General features: G+C 37.8%; 1 long non-coding RNA gene across 3 annotated transcripts in view; it reads right to left on the reverse strand.

Annotated features, from left to right (window-relative positions):
• The window catches only part of LOC124097939 (uncharacterized), an 84,001-nt gene that overhangs the window by 32,294 nt on the left and 27,730 nt on the right, over window positions 1-23,977 (reverse strand). For 2 of the 3 annotated variants that reach the window (XR_009227511.1, XR_006853418.2), the window contains exon 2: window positions 17,742-18,285. This is a non-coding gene — a long non-coding RNA (uncharacterized LOC124097939). Of the gene's footprint in view, window positions 1-618; window positions 678-17,741; window positions 18,286-23,977 lie in introns of all 3 variants that reach the window. The other variant, XR_006853419.2, reaches the window with a different exon arrangement.

Genomic DNA, 23,977 nt, shown 5'->3' on the forward strand with positions numbered 1-23,977 from the left:
CAAAGTACAAGTGATTCGCCAGTCATTTCCCCGGGTTAAATGAGAACTCTTATTGCTTTCTGTGGGCTTGGAAGGAATTGTGACTCCATGTGTTCCCTCCTTCCCCCAGCTTCTGTAGACTGACTTGATTTTTCTTTTTTAAATGCATTTTAATGCTAACTCTCTCTTTTCAATCTTGGAAAGCTGGTAAATGGAATGGTATTTATTGTATTTTCTTGCTTGCTGGAGCTGTTTAAGTACCTCACTTTGGGTTAATGTTTGATTCTTAGGTTAGTCTAGAGAGGTTTCCCTGTCTCTGCACCTGGGGTTGCTTGGCTGGCAGAGGAGTGAGTGCATGCTCTTTAGGATGCAGCCATGAGGCACATCAGAGCCTCCTAAACTCCCATTCCAGCCTTCTCGTTCCAGGCCATGCCACTGGCCAGGGGCAGGGAACCCAAGTGACCCCAGGTAATGGAATTCAGCCATGCAGCCTAGAATGGTGGCTTTGGAGCTCAAATACAGAACAAATTCTTCAGACCCTTTCCACTTCCACACACCCCTTGAATTCTCTCCTAGAGGACATCATTGAGTGTCTTTTCTCTATTCACTGGTAAAATGTGAGGTTATCCTTCATCTTACCTCAACCCAGGCAACTTGGCCTCCAGCCACCCGGCAGTTTTTTCAAAACTTGAAATTATCTATGGGGAACAAAGAGCATTTGTTTAAGTATACATTTTGCCCACATTAATCCATAGTATAAAGATGTTGTAGGAATTTTTTTTTCATTAATCTTTTCCCAGTAAGTGTCTAAAATACAAAGACCTGATACAACTGGATCCAATAAGCCAAAAACCAGATAGAAAATAAACCAAAGTGGTTAGGCCTCATTCAGGCTCCCTTCCCCCGCACAGCGAGAAGCACTGAAGTTTCTCTGGACAAAGATTTCGACACCTCTTGACTGCCTTAGAGGAGCGCTTCCACAGACACAGGCTACCAAGTGCACACACCACAGAGATTAAGTGTTTAGTTTGAAAATGTTTGAAATCACCAGCTCAAACAGAGAAACCACACACAAAGAGTGCAAAGAAACAATGAAAGCAAGAGATCAACAGAGTAAATATCACCTAGAAATACTAACAGTCTTAAAGGTCAGAAATCCTTAGCTAAACAAAAAGACTCATCCATTAAAAACGATCAATTACGAGTTAACCTGAGAATATCATACTATGAATTCCCTTCAGGAGCCGAAGTTACTCAGCTAGAAGCTATTAGCTGTGGGCTCAAGAGGTCACCCACTAAAGCAAGTTACAAACGGAAACTGAAATTCAAAGGAAAAGAAACAGAATAATAAGTGCTTTCAGAACTCCTTAATACTGAACGTGCAGGATGAAGTCCCAGGATGTCCCAACTTGCCTCCCGATCAGGTCTTTGGAACGGCATGGAAGGAAAGCAAAACTATTGCCTGGATCCAAGATTCTGAGTTGGTATTTTTGGTTGAAATTGACTTAAACATCTTCCCTGATTACTGATGAAAATTCAAGTCTTTTCTACCACTATTTGTGTGTGAGCATGGTTCAAAACCAATTCCCTTGCTCCTGCGTTGTTCTTTTGACAAGGGAAGAAATAACTCTCTAGAAACTTCCACTTTCAGCTTCTCAGGGTTGTCATCTACTTTGGTTGTGTAATATACAGCTTTTGTTGGAAGATTTATTATAAATTTCAAAAATAAATGGAGGTTAGTATTCCTTCTTTCTTCTTTCCTGAAAATGTTAAACTTTGCTCAAAAAACGGACTTTCACCAACGTGCCCAATGATGCTTCACCTACATAAAATAGGATCCTCACAATTGGGCAATCAAAGCCTTGAAAATAATTACAAGAACCTAAGACCCAGAGCCCCCAATGTTTTCTAGATCAGTAAAACCTAGAGCAATACCATGGCTGCAGGTGAAGTGTTACAAACTCATGAAAACCAGTAAAAATCCAATGGCTAATACGGCAACGAAAGGGCTCTAGAGTAGAGTTATGCTGACATGGATAGACTGGTTGAGGGACTGGCTATGCCAGCGCAAATCAGGAATTCTCTTTGCTTAAATACCTGTCTGAACCTAACCCTAAATATAACTCAAGGCCTGACCTTTCAAGTTCATTAGAACTATTAGGCCACCCTTGTAACACACAAACAATTCGCTATCAATCAAGGAATGTGTAATACCAAGGAATCACTTATTTCCACACGAGATACAATCACACATTTTTAAAGTTTTCTTTTGAAAAGTTTGAACGCTTTCACCAATGGGAAAGGCACATCAAGATATACACAAGATATACCCTATGTCTAAATAATGAGTTTCATGGTGGTGCACACTTCAAGGCTGGGATCAGGCCTCTGCAGCACAGATAATGTACAGAAACGGCCTAATTAGGAGATTCTCAGTAATCAAAGTGAGTTTTTAAAAGAGGCAGCATAATCAGCCCCAAACCTGCTGTTGTAGACATGTAAACACACAGACTTGGCACTGTGGGGACAATGAGGTCATTAAATCTTTCATGGCAAATTGTTGAAGCCAGGAGTCAAAAGAACACAGAGCAACCCCTTCATCTGGTGTCCACAAGTCTGTCCTTCTCAGCAACTACGGACAGTCAAAACAGAGCCCTGGAGTTGACCTCATTCCTCCAAGGCTGGCTGCTGAGCCACAGGAGGACAACATGTTTGTGACATGTTTTGAGTGTAACTGCTAAAGACCGAGGCAGAGGGGAGACAGAGATGCCATGCCACATTGATTAGTTTAGCATGTTGGAATTTTTTAGCCTTTTAAAATTTTCTTAGAAAAACAGTAGCCTTCCCAGTATAGATTTTTTGTAAGACCTTCTGTCTATACTCCCTTGGAAAGAGAAGGAAAAGAAAAGAAAACTCAAATCAGTCTATGTGGCACATGGCCAGATTTGGCTTTAAAAAGTTGCTAATTTTGGACTTAGTTCTCTCCATTAGGGCAGGGTAAGAATTATGCACACAAGTCTGAGGCTTTTCTCTGCTTAGAAAACATCTGCATTCAATTAGAAATAAGCTTGAGTGTTGTGTTAATTCTGCAGAACCAAACAAAATCATGTTTGTTTAAACTCCTTCAGTACTGGGAGGATGAGAAGTTATAGGAGGAAAGGAAAAAAAAAAAAACTAACGTTGGAAGGAAACTCCCATGAGGTCCTGGGAAGAAGCTCAGATGCAAAGGAGAAGCGCCTTTTCCTTGAGGGTGCGACCCTGGACTTCTTTTCAGGTGACTTCTCCCGAGTATTTCTCTCTTGGGTGAAGGGGCTGGGGAGCAAGCCTCCATTTTCTTCTAAAAATGCAACTTTTAATCCAGTGGAACATTCTCCAGATTCCCCCAAGATAAGTTTGACCAAACAGTTGATGTGTTTAGCAAACAAGTAGCCATTTCTCCCTCGCCTCTTTTTTCCTTCAGTGCTGAGGATGGAACCCAGGTCTCCTGCATTCTCGTCAAGTGCTTGGCCACTGGGCTACAACCCCAGGCCTTGCATTTCGTTTTTAATATGTGGAGAGCCAAAAAATCAAACTGCGGTCACAATGCTCATGTTCATTTCAAATCATTTCTATAGTTACTGTGACTGGTGTTCTGACTTCCAACATACCCAAACAAAGCTTTCTTTTGAAACATACATCTTGTCATGAACATCTATGTCCATGTCCACTTTGCATAATATCAGCAGCAAATATTCCACTGATTTATGTCTCTCAAAGTCTGTAGCTACCATTTATTTCCACACAAGTACATGAAGACTACAGGTTCCCAGGCTGATTTCAGTTCTGGACCAACATAATATTTCTTAATACTGCTTCTTAAGATTAGGTCCCACCATGTCACAGATAAGAAAGGGAGGTGAAGAACCTAGGTTTTTTTTTTGAGTGTTGAAGGATGTGATTCAGCTCTTCACCAATAGTGCCAAGTAGTTGTACATCAGGTTCTTTTAAGCAGACAAAATGTTTCCAGTTTCTGCTATTTAATCTTTATCAGAGAGAGGGCTGTGGGGAATTGTCTGCTGATATAGGCTTTGCAGGCATGCTAAAATTTCACTTTTAAGTATATTTTTACTACATCTTTGGATCTAACCAAAGCATAAGAAGACTGGGCACCCAACCACAATTTTAGCACTATTTTGATCAGCTTGTGCTAAATCACACAAGAATGTCATGCCAGTTGACTGCAGTGAGGAGCACCACAAGGAACAGAACAGGCTACGAAAATGCAGCTTTTAGCCTACTCCAGGGATTCCTCTTATATCTCCCAATACCTCTGTATGAGAAGCCACGAGAGAAGTTTCTCAGTTAGGTCTCGGGTATTTTTCCCCTGAATTGTAGTTTTCTGTTTTGGTTTTCTTTTTTGAGTCATAAGAACACTGACTCCTGCAAACGCCCTCTTCTTTCTGCTTTATTTGCCAAGACCTTTGAGCCCAAGCAGACGGCCGACCCTTAGCAAGCAGGGTGTGCACACTGCAGGTAGTGGCACTTCGGTACCTTGAGGGGAGGGCTTTGCTACAGTGTGGCTCTGAGCATCCCTTACTTTACCTTCTTTCCTTCCCTTCACTTTCTCTTCTTGTGTTTATTTTTGCAGGTTCTCACAATTCTGCTGTGAAGAAACTCAGAATGTTGATACAAAACCACTCTAAGGTAAGCCCTGCCTTGGAAGTTCCGGCCTAGTTTCCTGTCGCCTGTTTCACCTCTTCGTGAGCGCTTGGCATGACGTCGACTTTATGACATCATCAATTTTGTATTTTTTTTAATCCTGTGACTTTTTGTCTTTAGAATTTTTAAAGGAGTGAATAAGATTAAAATGTGATTTTGAATACTTGTAAAGAAACTCAGGTGAAACATCTGAAATGATTACGTCATTGACAAACAGGACACAAAAATGTACAAGAACCTCAGGCTGCTTGACTTTGGGGGGGGATTGATTATAATGTGAATTAAATAGTTAATATTCAAAATATCAACCATTACCAGAATATGTGCAGCTGTTCTCTGTCGCTTGGGAGAACAATGCCTAAGTAAAAACCAAAGGGCTTGCACGGGAAGCTCTGGGAGGACGGCCTAGCATACTTAGGTAATATTTTTCTAAAGAACCACAAAAAAGATGGGCTTGTCTCTTGACTACTAGCTCAAACTCACTGTTTTCTTTGTTTTTTTATGGAGACTAAGGGGAGATGACAATTTTGGCTAAATAAAAAGAGTACAAGTTCTGTTGATTGAATCAAAGCTCATATTGTTGTGTCTGCTCCACCCTTTACCAAGCTGTAGAGGACATTACAGGTATTCCCACTGTATTCTAAAGACACACCACCATGCTCCTCAACAGAAATCTGATCCCACAGCTCTTAGAATGCTGGAATCATCATAAATATGTTGCAAATTCATTTTTAGGCACTAATTACACCTAATAGCAAGTATTCACTTATAAAACACATAAGTATATGTTTCTTTTACTAAGAACATCAACATCATTTTCAATGACTTTAAAAAAAATTTTCTTATTTGTTTCAAACTGAATTAAGGTTCTGCTGGGTCAAAAATCTATGACAGCTGTAGGATCTGGGACAAGCTTACAGCTCCCACATGATTCAGGGCATCCGCTGAGTTGATGGGCTCAGGGCCTCAGCCTCCCTCATCCATCCAGGGTTTCACTGCCTCAGGAGCGTGCCATTGAGGCTGCACACTGTCTGGGAGGGGGTGACTGAGCTGTTTGGTGCTGGCCTGGTGGTTCTCAGAGGGACATGGACATGGCATTATCAGCAGGGATGGGGCAACTTCTCCATGTGATGATGTGTGCAGTCCCCATTCACACCAAAATGAATTAAGAGAGGACTTCATGAATCAATTTGAGTGCTCTCAGACACGAGTGGGGAAACACCTGTGGGATGGAGTTTTAGAATCCAGTAAAGGCCATGAACCACAGAAATTTGAGATCCTATTAACTGTGTGTTAAGGTCTGTAAACAAGTCTGGATGGCGCCTGGCATTTTGCCAGAGGGAGTGGTTTGTGAAGTAACAAAAGCGAGCCATGAAGTGTGGAGATTCCTTATTGGTTGACTGCTGTATCTAGTTTATGCTAATTAGATGCTGAGTGGAATGTATATATACGCCTCCTGTCCTACAATAAACGGCTCCCACTCCTGCTGTATTAAGGTACACAAGTTGCTCGTCATCCCCCGGTTATTTTGCCCAGCCAGCCGGGCTGTGGCAACTGTGGGTTCTGGTTGGGACCTGGAATGTTCCCCAAGGCTCATATGTTGAAGGTTTGGTCCCCAGTGTAGCAATGTGCAGAGGTGAGGATCTGAGGAAAGGATGGGATTGGCAGACTCTGGGCTCATAAGGGGATTATCCACCGAGGACTCAGCTTATGGCATCATTGGGTGATGGGGCTCAATTAGAAGGAGCAAGCCCTCTGGGGTGTGGCCTTGGGGACTTTGTTTGTCCCTTGCCCCTTCCTCCCCCTCTCCTTCCACTTCCTGGTTCCATGAGGTGAGCCATTTCCTCCACCATACCCTCTGTTGTGATGTTCTGCTGCTTCAAGGCCCAGCAGTGGAGCTGCTGACCAAGGGCTGAAACCAGGAACCAAAATACATCTTCCTGCCTCTGAGTTGTTTTCCTCAGGCATTTTGGTGGCAGTGACAATAATCTGACTAACGAACACTGGGGATTGATTAATGCCCCAAGTTGGTAGAAACAAGAGATATTTTGAAAAGATAAAGATTCATTCTAGTCATCAATGAGTGGATAAATAAGCTGTGGTATCTACACTCAGTAGAAGAGTAATTAGCCATACAAAAAAAATATCTAATTATTGCTAGTACATTCATAAAACTCAGAAACATTATTCTAAGTGAAAGCGGACAGACAGACCCCAAATCCACATATCATATGGTTCTGGTTATAAGAAATATCCAGTTGGCAAATCTATGGGGACAAAGTGTATCAGTCTTCCTGTGGGGCTGAGGAATGAAAGAACATAGGGATCAGCTCTTTCATGGGTTTAGGGTTTCCTTTGGGGGGATGAACATGCTCTGGAAAAAAGACTGAAGTTGTGGTGGTACAACATTATGAATTTACTCAACACTACAAAATTGCACACTTCGAAATGTGTAATCTTAAGTTGTGCATTTCATCTTACTAAAAACAAAGTCAACTATTTTGAATGATTCAACATAAAATCTTTATACCAAGGGAGATATCAAATCCCCACATTTTTATATTTTTTCTCTTTTTTTCGTACTTTTCATCTCATAATTTATCTTACAAAATGTCAATTACCATTAAGAAGGATTTTAGAAAATGTTATTATTTATTGTTAAACTAATTATTATAAAACAAATAAAAACAGTTTTCTTTATGGTTATTTTTATTTTATTCTAGAAAAAGAGGGTCACAAAGGTTCTTGGCTTTAAAGATACTTGATAGGGAAAGTTTGACATATTTTTCATAGTCTTCATTGAGCCTGGTGATGGTCATGATACACTACTTTGTCAACAGAAAAGTCACAATTTTGTCCAGGAGACTGGACAATTTGTTAAGTGTAGGAGTGGGATAGACAAGAGGAAGTACTAATAGTGATCACTTTACTGAAGAATGCCTAGGGATCATCACTCAATGTTCATAAAGGCATAAGTAGTTGTTTAACTCAAGAGTCTCTTCTCTGAAAGTATCAGTCATAAATAAATGTTGGATGGATAGAAATAATAGTTTCTTTTAAAAATAGCATAAAAATAATAACCACTTGTTATTCTCTGCATTTACTTTAAAAAATTATGTAACTCTTTATCTTAATGCACATAACAATATCATGGGGTACCTGATATGAGCCCAACTTTACATATAAAGAAACTGAAATACACAGAGACGGAACCATTTATTCAAAACCATGGGAACAGAATTTAGCTTTCCTTTATCTCTAAAGTTTATGGCCTTCAACCTTGTATTATATGCAAGAAGGATGTTACCTCATTTGGAACCAACACCCTTGAAGTCCTGTTTCATGAAGAACTTAGATTTTAGAGTGAACAGATATCTCTGTGTTACAGAAAAAGTAAATTATAATATAGAGATGGAGCTAAAGTTCCGTCCATATTGCCAAACTCCCTCTCCCCTCTCTTTACCTTGGCATATTCTCATGCAGTGTCTTGAGATGAATCGCTCAAGGGGCAGCTGGCCAAAGCCTACAGGGATGATGGGAAATGCCAGAGGCCAGAGAGTTCCCACTACTTTGTCAAATCACAAAGACCCATTCTATTTTTCACCAACAATTCCTCTGTCTCCTTCCTGTCTCACAAGATTTCACAAATATTAGATGAAAAGTCGAAACAGAATAGAAGTCGTTTAATTCTTTACAAAATCTAGAAGTGTTGATTCTATGCCACCCTAATTCCAATTCTATGTGACTTAAAAAAAAATATTGACACAAATAACTGGTGTATAAGAGAATAGTCACTGTACATCTTAGCATGGGAAGTGATTAAACAATTGTGTAAATTTATAGGTTCCTGGATCCTGAGTTACACACAGTAAACTATCACAATGAAGACTTACATCACTTTGTCTTGATCAACAGTTGAGAAATATTGCCTGGTAATCATAAGTGGCCATTTAAATTTTTAAAGAAATGCTTGTATTTCATCATGAAATCATATTAACATAAGAGCTTTTCCATTAATGGGGAAGGATAAGAATAATAGTGAAAAAAAAGTTCAGATCCAAGAGGATATAAAATCTTTCATGTTTTTCTTATGTGGATTTTTTTCATCATGAGTTATTCTAAATTTGTCATTATTTCCCACACGAGTACTACCCAGGTAAGTTATGGCTTACATTGGCCCTCCACTTGAAATGAAAAGCAGATTGCCTTGCAGACTTGAATTATCCCCCAATATTGTGTGATATATGATCCATCTTGATGGGAAACTATTGTTACATATTTCATTGTTACGATTTCCAAGGTATCAAACTCCTCATTATCTTCCTGTGCTAGCCAGCTATAAATGCCAAAATACTCCAGCTTCCAGTATGTGCGTTTTTAAACTTATAGTCCTATGTCCTGTGTATGTTTAGCATTTTATGGTGTGCATAATATAGAAATGTCATAATACTCTATCAAAAGCCCCAGCGAGGCTATTGACAATATAGGTTTCATTTCATTCCTGGATGCACCAAACATTCTTTGATATTTCCTGTGTAATATTATAAACACCAAATGCAATGTTTAAAATGAATATTTAAAAAATCAATCAGGCTTGAAATTTAATTTTATCTAATTGGCTTGATGTATTCTAACAAAATTGAATGACATAAAAGTTTCACCTGATCTATATAATTTTGCATTTTCTCTAGTCATAAAAACAGATAGTTTTCTTTTCTCTTTTAAATTTTGAGATAATCTTTTAATTTACAAAATTAATTTAACCCTCTCTCATGTATGTTGCAGAAAGTGCATAGTATCATCATAGGATCATAATCAGATGTGCAAAATAATTCTATGTGAGCCACTCTATCTATGCTTCGCTTCCACAGTTAATCTCTAAGACAGGTAAGGGGCTTGAAGAAGCCTTTGGTCTGGGTTACAAAGACTGATTTTTTTTTTGCACACATATTTCTAGAATAAACCAAGCTATAAATTGACAGATGTAGACCTTTTCTAAACCCCTAGAAATTTCTGGAATTAGGCATGCTACATCTATCTGTCTTCAGACAGAAATGGGCTTTCCATATGACTTAAACCATAGTGAATATTATCAGTGTCCTTGGGAAAGAACAAATAGGTTTTAATTGAAAATATCAAAGCAACAACAGCAGCTGTCCTATAAGCATATGACAGTAGAAAAAAAATATATTTTACCTATAGTCATTATGTCTGCTCAAAAAATAGATATATGTAAATGGAAAAATGTCCACAAAGAAATCTCAAAAGACTATGAAGCACACGTTAGCTTCTGACTATACAGCATCCCTGAATTACTGTAGTCCAGATTTGGCTATCTGCCATACTTAGTTGGGATTACAGAATTTTCTCTTGAAGTTAATTTTTACAAAGAATTGATTAAAATAATTTTATTGTTGCTATTTTACCATAATACCAAGTAGCGATTTTGATAGTATTTTCTTTCTTCTCCCTCTGATGGCCTCATTACCATAGATCTGAGTTTGAAAAACAACAAGGTAATGTAGATTCAAACATGCTGACTCAAATATTGTGAATGGAGATTAAGATTTTCATGAAAGGTAAGAAATATATCTATTTGCCAACTCCAAACACAGTGAACTCTAATAATACTCCTTCTTAGTACAAAAATAAGTCTAAGTCTTGTAAAATCTTGATGAAGTTCATCTTTGTATATTAAAGATGAGTCAAAACAAGTCTCAGAACTCTTCTAGCCAATTTGTTGATGTTGTCTAACATGGTCCTGCCAATTAAATGGCTGGCACAGGGAAGCATGAATCCTGGTATTCTTGTGATATTGGAAACTTTGGTGGTGAGCTGGACAATCTACACAGAATGAGTTTGTACTGCTAAAACCATGGCCTAAGGTCTGCTCACTCTCTGGCCTCTAATTGCAGGAGTAGACAAAATATTGCAAGAAGCAAAATACACACCCCTTCCCTGCAAAGATTTTGTCCTGACTAGGATCATCATCAATACTTAATTTTTTAAAACTTATGGGTGCATCATAATTATACATAATAGTGGGGTTCACTGTGGTGTATCTGTACATGCATAACATTTGGTCATTTTCATTTCCCAGTACCTCCTCTTCCTCTTTCTTCCTTCCTCCTCCCAGACCCTCTTCCTCTACTCGACTGGTCTCCCAGAAGCAATATTAAATGTTCCTATTTATAAGTTATTTAATTAAGGAACACTCTCACTGAGGTATAAGGACCACTTTCTTCAATTGAAAATTATGATAAAATGGAGAGGACTGTTCACAGGCTTCCGTGTGAAAGTTGTTGTTGTCTTTTCTCTCACTTCGTGTTGCTGTTTTTGGACTAACTGGGAATGTCTGAGTTTTACCCATGCATCTGATTCATATTGAGATTAATCCTACTGTTGTGATTTATGGTGCCCTTGGTTTCGTATTTACTGCTAGCTAAAACTAATAAGCTCTCCCTGGACCATTGCCATGATACGAGGTCAACGCCTAGTTAATCATGCCATTGTTTTTCCATACATGTTGCCCTCTGGATTATCTGCCATGATAACTGATTAAAAACACATCTTGGATGATGTCATTTTTTTTAAAGGAACAAATTCAATTTTTCAAAGTTAGCTTGTTTTAAGTTTGTACAAGAGTCTTTTTGAACATCTTAAATCATCTTATTAAATAGATTTTGCATTCATCAAGAATATATATATTTAGAATTAACATTAATCACCATAAAAGTCCTTTTAGAGTTTCCATTTGTAAAACTACAGTGCCTTGAGCTCCATATATGAGCAAGAATTATACCATGTCATAAAAGAGGAACTGAAGTATATTGACAGCTTTATTTTTGACATATTATTTCATACTACATAAATTCATTCTTTTATTTTCTACATTTTATTGAAAGTAACATTTTCTGTAAATCACATTAAACCATTCAAGATACAAGAATTAAAAGGATGAGACATTATATGCACAGCTGATTTTTTAGTACTGGGACTGATTTCTATTAAATCTCTCCATATATATTCCCCATTAAGAGACCACACTATCTTACAGTTTGTCCTATCCAAATAGTATTATTTATAGTCAGCAGACCTTAAAAGAAGTCATTTTTAGATCTGTCTTTTCCAAGAAATCCAGATTATTCCAAATGTTGCAGAACTATAAAAGGAGTTAAAAAGGAAAAGAGTGCCAAAATATTAAACCAAGAAACAAAAGGCTTTGTATCTATTTCTGGTTTTATACATGCTGGTCTGAGAAGGCTGCTTTACTCTTCTGTTTTATGATCCTTGGAGTAAATACAGCCTCTGCCTACGGAAAACCACAAATATATTACATTATGAAGATTTAGCCACTGGTTGCCAAAAGCAATCAGCTCCATGAATATCATGTGGTTTGTTTACTCCATTTATACTGGTTATAGGCACATAATTAAAAGAGAACAAATCCATATTCTATTGGCTAGGGGTCTTCAGGAGTGCCTTAAGCAAATGATTTTTAAATAACACCGAAGAAATCTTTTTTGGAAAGGAAAATAGGTATGGAGAAGAAGTGGGGGAAATTAGAAAATGGCAATAGAGAAGCAGATCAGCAGGCCCAACTGGAAGGTTCCATGAGGATACAATGCTGGCTTCAGGACTGACACTCGTTTTTTGTTGTTGTTGCTATTTGTTTGTTTACTTCTGTATTATGTCCACATTCTCATTCACTACTGCTTATCTTCTAGGGGTTGAGAGTAGTAACGATTAGCACTTTGTATTATAGAAATCACAGGCAAATTCCAAATGCCAGCATTAATAGCTATGTATCCCTGTTTGACTTTATATTATCTGCACTATAAAAATTAAAAGACCATAAAGGCTTTGGTGGTCAAAACTCTTCCGTGTGAATGGCTCTGTGTAGGATACATGGCCATCCCACAGCAAAGCTATGAGACAGTGTGGTCTCATCATCCAAGGTCCATCCTCTTCCACCTTCCGCAAAGTCCTTGATCAGTCCTTCCCGAAGCTGAAGCTCAGATTGCAAAGGCCTAGTTATTTCACCTCTGGCAAGTATTATCTTGGGACTAACGTGAGCTTTTCTGTAACTCCAGGTATTGCTTGAGATTTGGGGGCCTCAATTATTTCCTGATCAACAAGGACAAGTTGGGTTAAATGACTGCTAACTCCATACCTGTAAACTGCATGACCTTCTCTTGACAGAACCTCTTTTCCCCATTCAGCTCCATTTTGGATCGTGATCCCACCACTTCCACTCCCACCACGATTAAAAATGCAGCATCTTCATTACCTCCACCATACCATCACCAGCTTGGTCGAATTTAACTTTCAAATATATCTCTGTGTCTAAAATAATCATGAGGCATTCTCTTCTACTAGCTGCATGTGGAAATACGCACTCCACACTGTGTATTCCTGGAGAGCTCTGAGGTGTGGTCTAATCAGTATTGACAAAGTGACCTAATCCCTGTCCACTGGCACCTCACTCACACAGGGATCTACATTCAAGAATCCGAGGCTTGCCTGCGTAACTTCTGGCTTTAAGGCATTCCCCAGAACTCCATATCTAAATGGCCACCCAGCTTCTGGAGGGGAGTAAGAGGTTTCACATTTGGCTGCTAAAGACTGATGATTCCAGCCACAGTGAACATCCAAATCATCCCTCGGGTTTCATTATAAAATTCAGGGATTTAGCCAAAGATGGCTCCTCTGAGCTCTACTTCACTGGCCCATGGCAGATTACTTCCGCTGAGCTGGAGTTTGATGAAATCAGGGATAACATTTTTCTTCTTTACTGAAAGATCATTTTAAATTCAACTAGTGATCAGTTCTGAAGTTCTCTAAAGGATGAGAGAGCCCAGCAGATAAGGAGACAGAAATGACTGACAAGGCCAGACTGTAGGGTGAATTATTCATAAAACAACCCAGGTCCTAGAGATTTCCCACTTTTTCCCATTAAAAACCTTGTTCTAACCAAATGCTGTTCACTGGTCATTGGCGTGGCTCCCTCTGCCAGTCTCTCAAGTGTCTGTTAGCAATTAGCCTGTATCAGTGGTTTCCAAAGCTTGTTTATTTGAAAACCCTACAGCAATTTCCATTCCCCAGGGATCCAGTTTCACTTGTAGAACCAGGAACTTTGAATTAACCCAAGCTTGGCTACCATCAATCTTCTCTGTGCTTCCAGAAGTGACTCTAACTCCTTGAGAAAGCAGGGCTCCATGCAGCTGGGGTTAACTTTTCCAGGCATTACCCAGGATGAACGTTTCTGAGATTTCTATCTGGTGAACTCATAGACAACTAACTGCAGGATCTGTTCTTTCTCTGGAACATAAAGTCTCACACAGCACATTCTCCCTTGAGGAGAAAACTTGACCTCAGTATAAACTTCATTATATATACACAGTACTACATGACCCTTCAGGGACATTTGGGTGAATCATGAGCCCTCACCTCTGATCCTGAATTAAGGTTCTCAGCCTCCCCTCTAATTAAAACAATTACACTAGACTTGAACAAGATATTTTTTTTATCAGACTTTCAAATTATTTGAAAAATATAACAAAGAGTACTAGGGGATATATATATACACATACATATATATATATACACATACACACATACATATATATATATATATATATATATATACATATATATATACATATATATGTATACAGATAGATATATCTCCATATCCATATCTAATACATATAGATAGATATATAGATATTTGTTTAAATGGTGTACACATTCACATGCTCTGTGTGTATATGTGTGTGTATTTAAGAGCTATTGCAGCTCAAGAAATTTGCTAAACTCACCTACTCCTTGTTGTATTTTTCAAATAATTTGAAAGTCTGATAAAAAATATCTTCTACAAGTCTAGTCTAAGTGTCTTAATGAGAGGAGAGGTTGAGAACATTGATTCACGATCAGAAGTAAGGCCTCATGATTCCCCCAAATGCCCCTGAGGGTCATGTAGTGCTATCCCTGAGTGGACTTTCATTCAGTCTGCAAACAAAAATTAACCATATTAAGATTCACCTCAGGGCTGGGATTGTGGCTCAGCGGTAGAGCACTCGCCTAGCAGGGGCCGGACCCGGGTTCAATTCTCAGCACCACATAAAAATAAAGGCACTGTGTTGTGTCCATCTAGAAAAAAGATATCTCTCTCTCTCTCTCTCTCTCTCTCCTTTAAAAAAATGTTTAAAAAAAATACTCACCTCAAAACCTTTGCTTAGAATCTTAATACTGAAGAATGAGTGCAGTCTTCACGCAAGTGTGCATGCCAATATTAGGACTAACGTCTGTCTCCACCTCCATCTCTCCAAGAGGATTTCCTCAAATTCTGAAATTTTCTTATCCACCATCAAATCCCAATGTGAAAAACCATCACCCATAATTAGCACATCCCATTCTTCTTTCTTGTTCTTTCTCTCTTCTAGTGTACATTGACGAGGCCTCTATGATTTAACCTTTCTTTCCTCTCCTGTCATTAACCAGAATAGTACAAATAAGGAGAATTGGGGGATTATTGGATTATAACTACCAAAGTTTCTCTGCCTGGGATGGGGGAAGAAGAACCCCAGTGTCATGGTTATTTAGTGAAGATGCTGTGTCTCGGCATCCAGTTTTACCCATTTAAAATTCAGTTGTTTGTACCTTGTCACATCTGACCTGGTCAAAATATCTTCTTTTTTTTCCTGGAGAGTGGACACAAGTCAGACGAGAGTCAAATGCATCTGTCAGTATAACAAGATATTGTGAGAGGGACAACTGCCATGTGTCCAAACCTGGAGGCACTAAGTTATCTGCCAGGACCAAGAGGCTCCCCATGAAGAACAGCCTGGGGACATCCATGACCACCTTCCACCTCTGCTGAGAGAAGGGAAAGGCTCACTGCCGTCCTCATGACCTCAGGACCCTAAGACCAATGAGAAGTCAGTCCCAGAACCAGAAAGCACCACAGTGGTGAGTCATCAGACATGAAGAGTTTTCCTTTTCTTATAAAACAACTCAGAATCTTACATGCAAGAATCAGTTTACGTTTTTCTTGGTCCATTAACAAATACTCACTGAGAACCTTCAAGATGTCATCCTAGATGCTGCTGACATGGCAAGGAAGAAAACAGACCTGGTCCCTGCTCTCAGGGTGCTGACCTTATAGCTGGGGCAGCAGACATAACAATAAACGCACAGCGTGTCGGCTGGTGGCTAAGAAGAAAGGTGGACCAAGGTGCGGCTGAGAGCGGGACAGTGCTATTCAGATGGCCTTCGCAACTTTAAAAAGTAAAGCTCTTAGTAGAAATGCGAGATTTCTATAATGATCATTGCATGAAAAAGAAAGTAACCATGAATTATATTTCTGAAAAGGCATTTTGTAAGTTACTGTTTTATTATGGATACTCTTACATCTTTCACCAAGGACCTGCCAAGCAGGCACCAGGAGCCAGGAGTGATGTGGTAGCTGGTTGTTAGGTTAAAACTAATCAGGCACAGCCCTGCACCAGGGGAGCTTACAGGTAAAAGAGGGAATAAACAAACATTTTCCCCTAACTAAAGTGGTGATAAGTGTTCTGAGAGAAAAATAAGTTACTACAGGAACTTATTTTTGGAAATAAGTTGGAACATGGAAATATATAAAAATAACATGGAAAGCATTCCAACTAAAAGGAGTGGTCATGAGGAACCACCCTGTTGAAAAACAATGGCCAGTCAATCCAGTATACTAAAACCCAGTATACTAAAACCTAGGAGTATACTAAAACCTAGGAGTATACTAAAACCCAGTATACTAAAACCTAGTATACTAAAACCTAGGAGTATACTAAAACCTAGGAGTATACTAAAACCTAGTATACTAAAACCTAGTATACTAAAACCTAGGAGTATACTAAAACCTAGGAGTATACTAAAACCTAGTATACTAAAACCTAGGAGTATACTTAAACCTAGTATACTAAAATCCAGTATACTAAAACCTAGGAGTATACTAAAACCTAGTATACTAAAACCTAGGAGTATACTAAAACCTATGAGTATACTAAAACCTAGTATACTAAAATCCAGTATACTAAAATCCAGTATACTAAAACCTAGGAGTATACTAAAACCTAGTATACTAAAACCTGGGAGTATACTAAAACCTAGGAGTATACTAAAACCCAGTATATTAAAACCTAGTATACTAAAACCTAGGAGTATACTAAAACCCAGTATACTAAAACCTAGTATACTAAAACCTAGGAGTATACTAAAACCTAGGAGTATACTAAAACCTAGTATACTAAAACTTAGTATACTAAAACCTAGGAGTATACTAAAACCTAGGAGTATACTAAAACCTAGTATACTAAAACCTAGGAGTATACTAAAACCTTGAGACGGAGGAGCTGGGTGCATTCAAGGAATAGAGAACTAAGCTGGGAGTCATGCACTTAAGGGAACTTTTAATCTGATAAAGACATTAATTAGAAAAACATCACATGGAACACAGTGACACACATCTGTACTTCCAGCTACTAGGAAGGCTAAGGCAGGAGGATGAAAGTTGGAGGCCAGCCTGGGCAACTTAGTGAAACTGTCAGTAGAAAGTCCCCTCCTCAAAATAAAGACATAAAATAAAGGAGACTGGGGATGTAGCTCAGTAGTAAACTACCCATAGGATGAATCCCCAGTACAAAAAGAGCAAAAAATATTTTAAACCCAGTACAGAAGTGCACAAAATAATCATACCAACTCGGGAGGTTAAGGCAGGAGAATAGCGAGTTCAAGGCCAGCCTCAGCAACTTATGAGATACAGTCTCAAAATAAAAATAAAAAGGGTTAGGTATGTATCTCAGTGGTAGAGCACTTTGAGTTCAATATCTAGTATTGAAGAAAAAATTACAAATAATTCACTTAATGGAGATAAGGCATTTAAGGCTTTAAAGTCTGGATCAAGACTACAATATTGAGTTGACTTTGCCTCTACTATTCAACATTGTTTTAGAGTCCTGGCCAATACACTGTCACAAGAAAGTGAAGAGGCCTTAAGATTACAAAGAATGAAAAACATTTCTTACCTTGTCTTGTTAAGTCTCTCATTCATTCACCACTGACGTTTCGGGGTCTGGGGAGGATGGCTCCCTTGCTGCTTCTGAAGTTCTGCTTGTTTGGGGCATTTGGGCTGTTGCCATCCTCCCCCATAGGAACGTGTCCAAAGCATGAACTTCAAGTGCTATTTTATCCAATATATCCTCGGTTCCTGTCTCCTTCTGCTTTAAACCTGCTTTCTCTTTTTTAAATCTCCTGAATTATATCCATTTATCTTATGTGGCTAGTTGCTTCATATTCATGATTTCTTCTTAAATATTGAATGGATTTTAGGGGGTACTGGAGATTGAACCCAGAGGTGTCCATCACTGAGCTAACCCCAGTCCTTTTCATGTTTTATTTTAGACATGGTCTTGCTAAGTTGCCCAGGCTGGCCTTGAGCTCACAATTCTCCAGCCTCAGACTACAAAGTGGCTTGGATCACAGATGTGCCACTGTGCCCAGCCACAATGAACAGATTTCAGAGACTGGATTCACACTTCCATGTATAGGGGAGATCTTCAGAACTCACACCTATAAGTTGGAGAAAACAATCTAATCAGTTTAGCAAGAATGAGACATGTTGAAACAATTTAATGCACTAACATTTATGGCATATTAAGGTGAAGTTCTTACATTAATGATAGGCAACAATTTCAATTTTGATTTTCCCCAAATGGTCAAAAACGGTATCTTATTTTCAATTTTCCTCAATAACTATTCAAATTGACGATATTTTCAATATAAAACTAATTAGTTTGAAAAGCAGTCATCCACTATCAATTTCCAAATATAACAAGAGATCACCCATACAATTGCCTGCTAAAAGAATTTTATTGAAGTTGAGACAGCATTTAATCAATATTTTAAATATTCCTTTCAAAGGAAATACATATTTTCCATTTTAGGTTATAAACCTTAAAATGTTTCTAATAATTATAATAATCCAATACAATTATGTTTTGAAATCATCAGTATCCTTTCTTGTTAAATTCCTGTTGTCACCAGCAGGGCTCAGCTTTCCTTGTTGCATTACACAACAGAGAATTGATGATAAATTACTTATTATAGAAAGTTTCATAAGCATTAAGTATTGATGGTAGAAGATACTTCACAAAAATGAAATTAACCCTCATGCCACTTTTATTAATTTTATCTTGGCTGCTCTTAGATTTTTCTATGCCAATAAATGTTGTCACTTCTTCTTCTTTTAGTAGTTGTTATAAATGATAGATATTAATTTATACTTTATTTTTAGTCAATTTTGTTATTTAATTAAAAAAAAAAGTTTAATAAAAGCTCAGAGGTTTCGTTTTCCATATAGTTTTGCTTAAAGGTCCAAAGCTGAGTGAAAATGTTACAAGACAGAAAAAGAGGAGTGGGGGGGGATGAATCCTATGAAGAAAAAAAGAGGCTATTAATAGAATCTCTCCTGAGAAAATATAGACCTCAGACCAACAAGACAAAGACTTCAAATCAGCTATTACAGCTAATGTCAAAGAAATAAAGACAGTTCTAAATATTTAAAAGAAAGTATGAGAATTTTTCATAAAATAAAAAACATTAATAAGGAAATGTAAATTATAAAAATTCTGAAATTGAAAGGTTCACTGCAGGGACTTAACAGTAGGTTAAAATTACAGAAGGAATAATTTAGAAAGTGGGGAGGCTCATCAACTGGGATTATTCAGTCTGTGAAGAGAAAAACAAAACAATGAAGAAAAGGCACTGATAAATACAAGACAGAACTCCCACAAGGGGGGCAGAAAACGGCAGCAGATATTTGGTGCAGTAAAAAAATCATTCTAAAGTTGATGAAAAACATTAACTTCCATATTCGAGAAGTTCAATAATTCCAAACAGAATAAACTCAAAAGAGATTCATACCTAGACTCTTCATAGCTAATCTCAAGCCAAAGACAAACAGAAATCAAAGAAAAAGAAAAATGGCTTGCACAAACAGAGAAACCTCAGAGGAGTCAGAGAAGAATTCGCAGAAATCACGGAGACCAGAAGGAAATGGCGTGGCGTGCTGCAGCTGCTCAAGGAGAGCCCCTCGGTGCCAGGGCTGCCCTCCAGTGCAGAACTCCCTCCTGGCCTGCACCAGGGCGCTGGGTCAATCCCCAGCAACATGGAAACAGAACAAAACGACAATGACAAACAGCAACAAATTCTATACACAGCACAAATATCCCTCAAAAGTGAAAAAAATTGAGACATTCTTAGGAAAAAAAAAAAAAAAAAAAAACGAGAAAACTTGTCACTATCAGACTTCCCTAAAAGAAACTACTAAAGGAGTTCCAAATACCAGATGAACTGACATTGCAGAATAAATTGAATCCAACAAAGAAATAAAGAGCACCAGAAAAGTTAACTGTATAGGTAAACATACAAGACAATATATAAATGTATTTTTGTCATACTACTTTCATTTTTTTAGTTTAATACAAACTGCATAGAATAATGATTTCAAAAACTATTGATAAACTATATATAATAAAGATAAAAGTATAATAATATAACAAAGAAATAGAAAGGGAATGGGTTATATTCTTGCATCATTTTATACAACTATTAAAATTATGTTATTGAATTCATCTGTTTAAACTACTTAAGTTAAAATGTTAATTTCCATCCCCAGAGGAATTATTAGAGAAATATTTTTTTTAAAAAAGAGTAAAACAAATTTTACATGAATTAGAATGCTAACCTAGAAAACAGCTATGGAACACAAAGGAAAATAATGATGTAGGAGTAGAGGAACAAAATAAATAAGTAGGAAGCTAGCATCTTACATCTCTCCTGTGGGTAATTATACTACATGTAAACAGACCAGAGACTCTAGACAAGTCAGACACTGAAGGAATGGTAAAAAAAACTGATCAAACTCTGTGCTGACTACAAAACACACGTTAGTTTCAAATACACAAATAAGTTGATTAAAAGTAGATGGATGTAAAAAGATAACACTATGCAAAAAAGTACCCAAAAGAGAACTGAAGTGATGGTAAAAAGACTTTAAGAGTTTCTACTAGAGACAAATTAGGATTTCCAAAATGATAAAAAAGTGAATGGCTCACAAAGACCTAATAACTCATAGACACACACCTAACAATGAAGCCCCAAAATACATGAAGCAAAATCTGAAGAACTAAAGTGAGAAACACACAATTCAATGACAATAGTAGGGATAGACTTCAATGCTCTGCTTTCAATAGGCAGAAGATGGATAAGGAAATAAAAGATGAACAAAATCATAAACTGTCAGACATCTATAGAACACTCCACCCAACACCACAAGACACACTCTTCTTATGTATCATGAAGCTTTCTCTTAAGACACACTATACATGTCCTTAAAGTAAACCTCAATAAACATAAAAGGACTGAAATCATACCAAGTATGTTCTCTGACCACACAGAATGAAATGAGAAATCAGTGTTAGAAAATAATTTACAAGGAATTTGAAGGAATATATATATATATATATATATATATATATATATATATATATAGAGAGAGAGAGAGAGAGAGAGAGAGAGAGAGGGAGGGGGGGGGAGGAAGGAGAGAGAGAGAGAGAGAAAAAAAAATTAAGTGATGGAACCTTAAAAAAAGTGGAAAAAACCATAATCACAAGAAAAATTAGAGAATATTTGAGAGGAATAAAGAAGAAAATATGTTATACCAAAATTCATGGGATGCAGTTGTATTAGTTTCTGTGGCTGCTATAACACAAAGTACAAAAGCAATCAGAATAGAAAATGAATAAAAACCACTTGGATTAGATAGGCATGAAATTATATACCCAATCTCTAAAGAATCCACTAAAACACTCCGAGAATAATAATGAAATACAGTAAAGTCTTAGGATACAAAATCCATATGCAAAAATCAATTGTTTTTATATGCATTGGCAAAGAATAACCTGAATATGAAATTAAGAAAGCAATCATACTACCAAGAGTGCAAGAAAATAAATAAATAAAACACCTAGGAACAAATTTTATTAAATAAGTACACTAAAAGCTAGTAAACAGCCCTGAAAAAAAAAGTTTAGAAAGGCTTAATAGAAATATATTCCTTGCTCAGAGATTGGCAGAATTATTATTGCTAAAACAATAACACATTCTAAACTGATGTATAAATTCCATGCAATCCATACATACCACAATCCCACCTGGAATTTTTTTAAAAGAAGAAATTGACTTCATCATCCTAAAATTTATGTAGAAAGGCAAGGAACTTAAAAGAGTCAAAAAATTTTTTAAAATGCCTAGAGAATTCATATCTCTTGATTTCAAATCTTTCTCTGTATGTACAGTAATCAAGACAACATAGTACTAACATTTATATACACACACACTATGAGGATGGCCTTAGGCCGAGCCTAAGCAGCTTCATTTTAAAAACTCCAGTTTGAAACCTGCAGTCTCACCAGGCACACCCACAGAGCCCTCCAGTGTGGCCTCAAACAAGTCACTTCCCCTCGCCCTGATAAACAGAGTGAAGCCCCTGGCAGGCTGATAAGAGGGAAAGATGAGGAGATCAGGGTGGGGACCACCAGACCAGATGTTTCTGTCCCCAGGGTAAATGATGTCATGGAGAAATATGGAGCTGATAAAGTTGAAAGGGGGGTCAAAACCCCCCAAATTTAGTATAAATAATAGAGCTGATGAACAGGGATTCCGCCAGCCGAAACAAGGATGCCCTCGAGCTGGAGAGCCTGAGGAGGACCTGACGTCCCATCACTTGTCTTCATTCCTAAGCCTCTGCGTGATCCTCACCACTCTCAAACTCTACCACCCCGTCTGGACCCTGGTGAGAGCCGCAACTTCTCTCTACAACCCTCTCTTCAACTTGTCCACTCTACACCAGGAAAGGCCTGCCTTGGTTCAGGACCTGGTATCCGCGGTCTGAGTGAGTGCATCTACTGAACTTAAAGCCTAAGGCTTAAGACTTTTGAACTTAGCCTGCAGAGGGAATGTCTGTCATTAGACTGTCATGATTAAGTGTGTTTTTTAGTGCTTAAAATTAATCTAGAATTGTTTGCCGTGAAGTGATTATGTCTATGGCAGTGCCTAGCATTAAAGATTGTCGTTTTCTTGATCAAGAACCTATAGAGTGAAATTGTATTGAGTGATTTGAGTGAATAAAGCATTGAAAGGTGCAGAAGCATGTGGACATTATTTCTCCCCTCAACTGCATACGTCGCAATTTTGCCCCTTTGCGACACAGACATATATACACACATATAAATGAAATGTTATTAAATATCTAGAAATAAAGTCATTTGCTATTCAATTCATTTTTTACAAATCAACCAGACAGTTAAAGGGAGAAAATATAGTTTTCTCAAAAAACGATGCTCAAATATCTGGATGTTCATATGTGAAAGAAAGAAGATAGACTTTAGACTGTGTACGTGAATTAAATCAAATTGGACCACAGACCAAAGTTAAAGAGATAAACTGCAAATTCTTAGAAGAAAACATATAAATAAATTATAGGCATAAATTTTTGGAGTAGGCAGCATTACACTTAGGTCATCTAATGCATATTCTACAAAAGAAAAACAATAGATAAATTAGATTTATCCCAGATCAAAATTTTCTGTTCATTAAAGGACACATCTAAACACTGAAAAGAAAACTCATAGAATGGGAGAAAATATTTGCAAATCATGTATCTTACAAGGGACTTGCATCCAGAATATATGAACTCTTATGACTGAAGAAAAACTGAAGTTCTGAGAACAGTCCCAAGTGGCTACGTGGGCCTAAGTTCAAAATGGAGCCTGGCAGGCACTGGACGTTTGGGGATTTGGGGGTAATACACTCGCACTCTTGTGTTCCTGAAAGAGTCACATATTAAACTTTGTGTCATTGCCTGGGCATGTTCCTATTCCAACTGTCAAGATAAGCCGCCCCAGGAAAGGCTCATTTTGCTGCCTGGGCAATGAGCTACAATCTGCAATCAGCCAATCAGGATCAGCCCTTCCTGTATGCTTGCATCCCTCATTGACATAGGTGGACTGCATTGGTAGCCGGGGGTGGAGGGGACATTCTTTACATAAGCCACCCCCAACATTTGTTTTTTCAGGGTGTACTTCTGTTTTGTCCTTAAGTGCTATAATTTGGATTTGGAATATTCTCAAAGGTCCACATATTGAAAGCTCACCCCCAGTCTGTGGACCTACTGACGGGTACTGGAGCATTTAGAAGGGAG

Source organism: Marmota monax, unplaced genomic scaffold (genome assembly GCF_021218885.2).
Source record: "Marmota monax isolate L192 unplaced genomic scaffold, Marmota_monax_Labrador192_F-V1.1 WCK01_AAM20220418_F8-fsc00141, whole genome shotgun sequence".
Lineage (NCBI taxonomy): Eukaryota > Metazoa > Chordata > Mammalia > Rodentia > Sciuridae > Marmota > Marmota monax.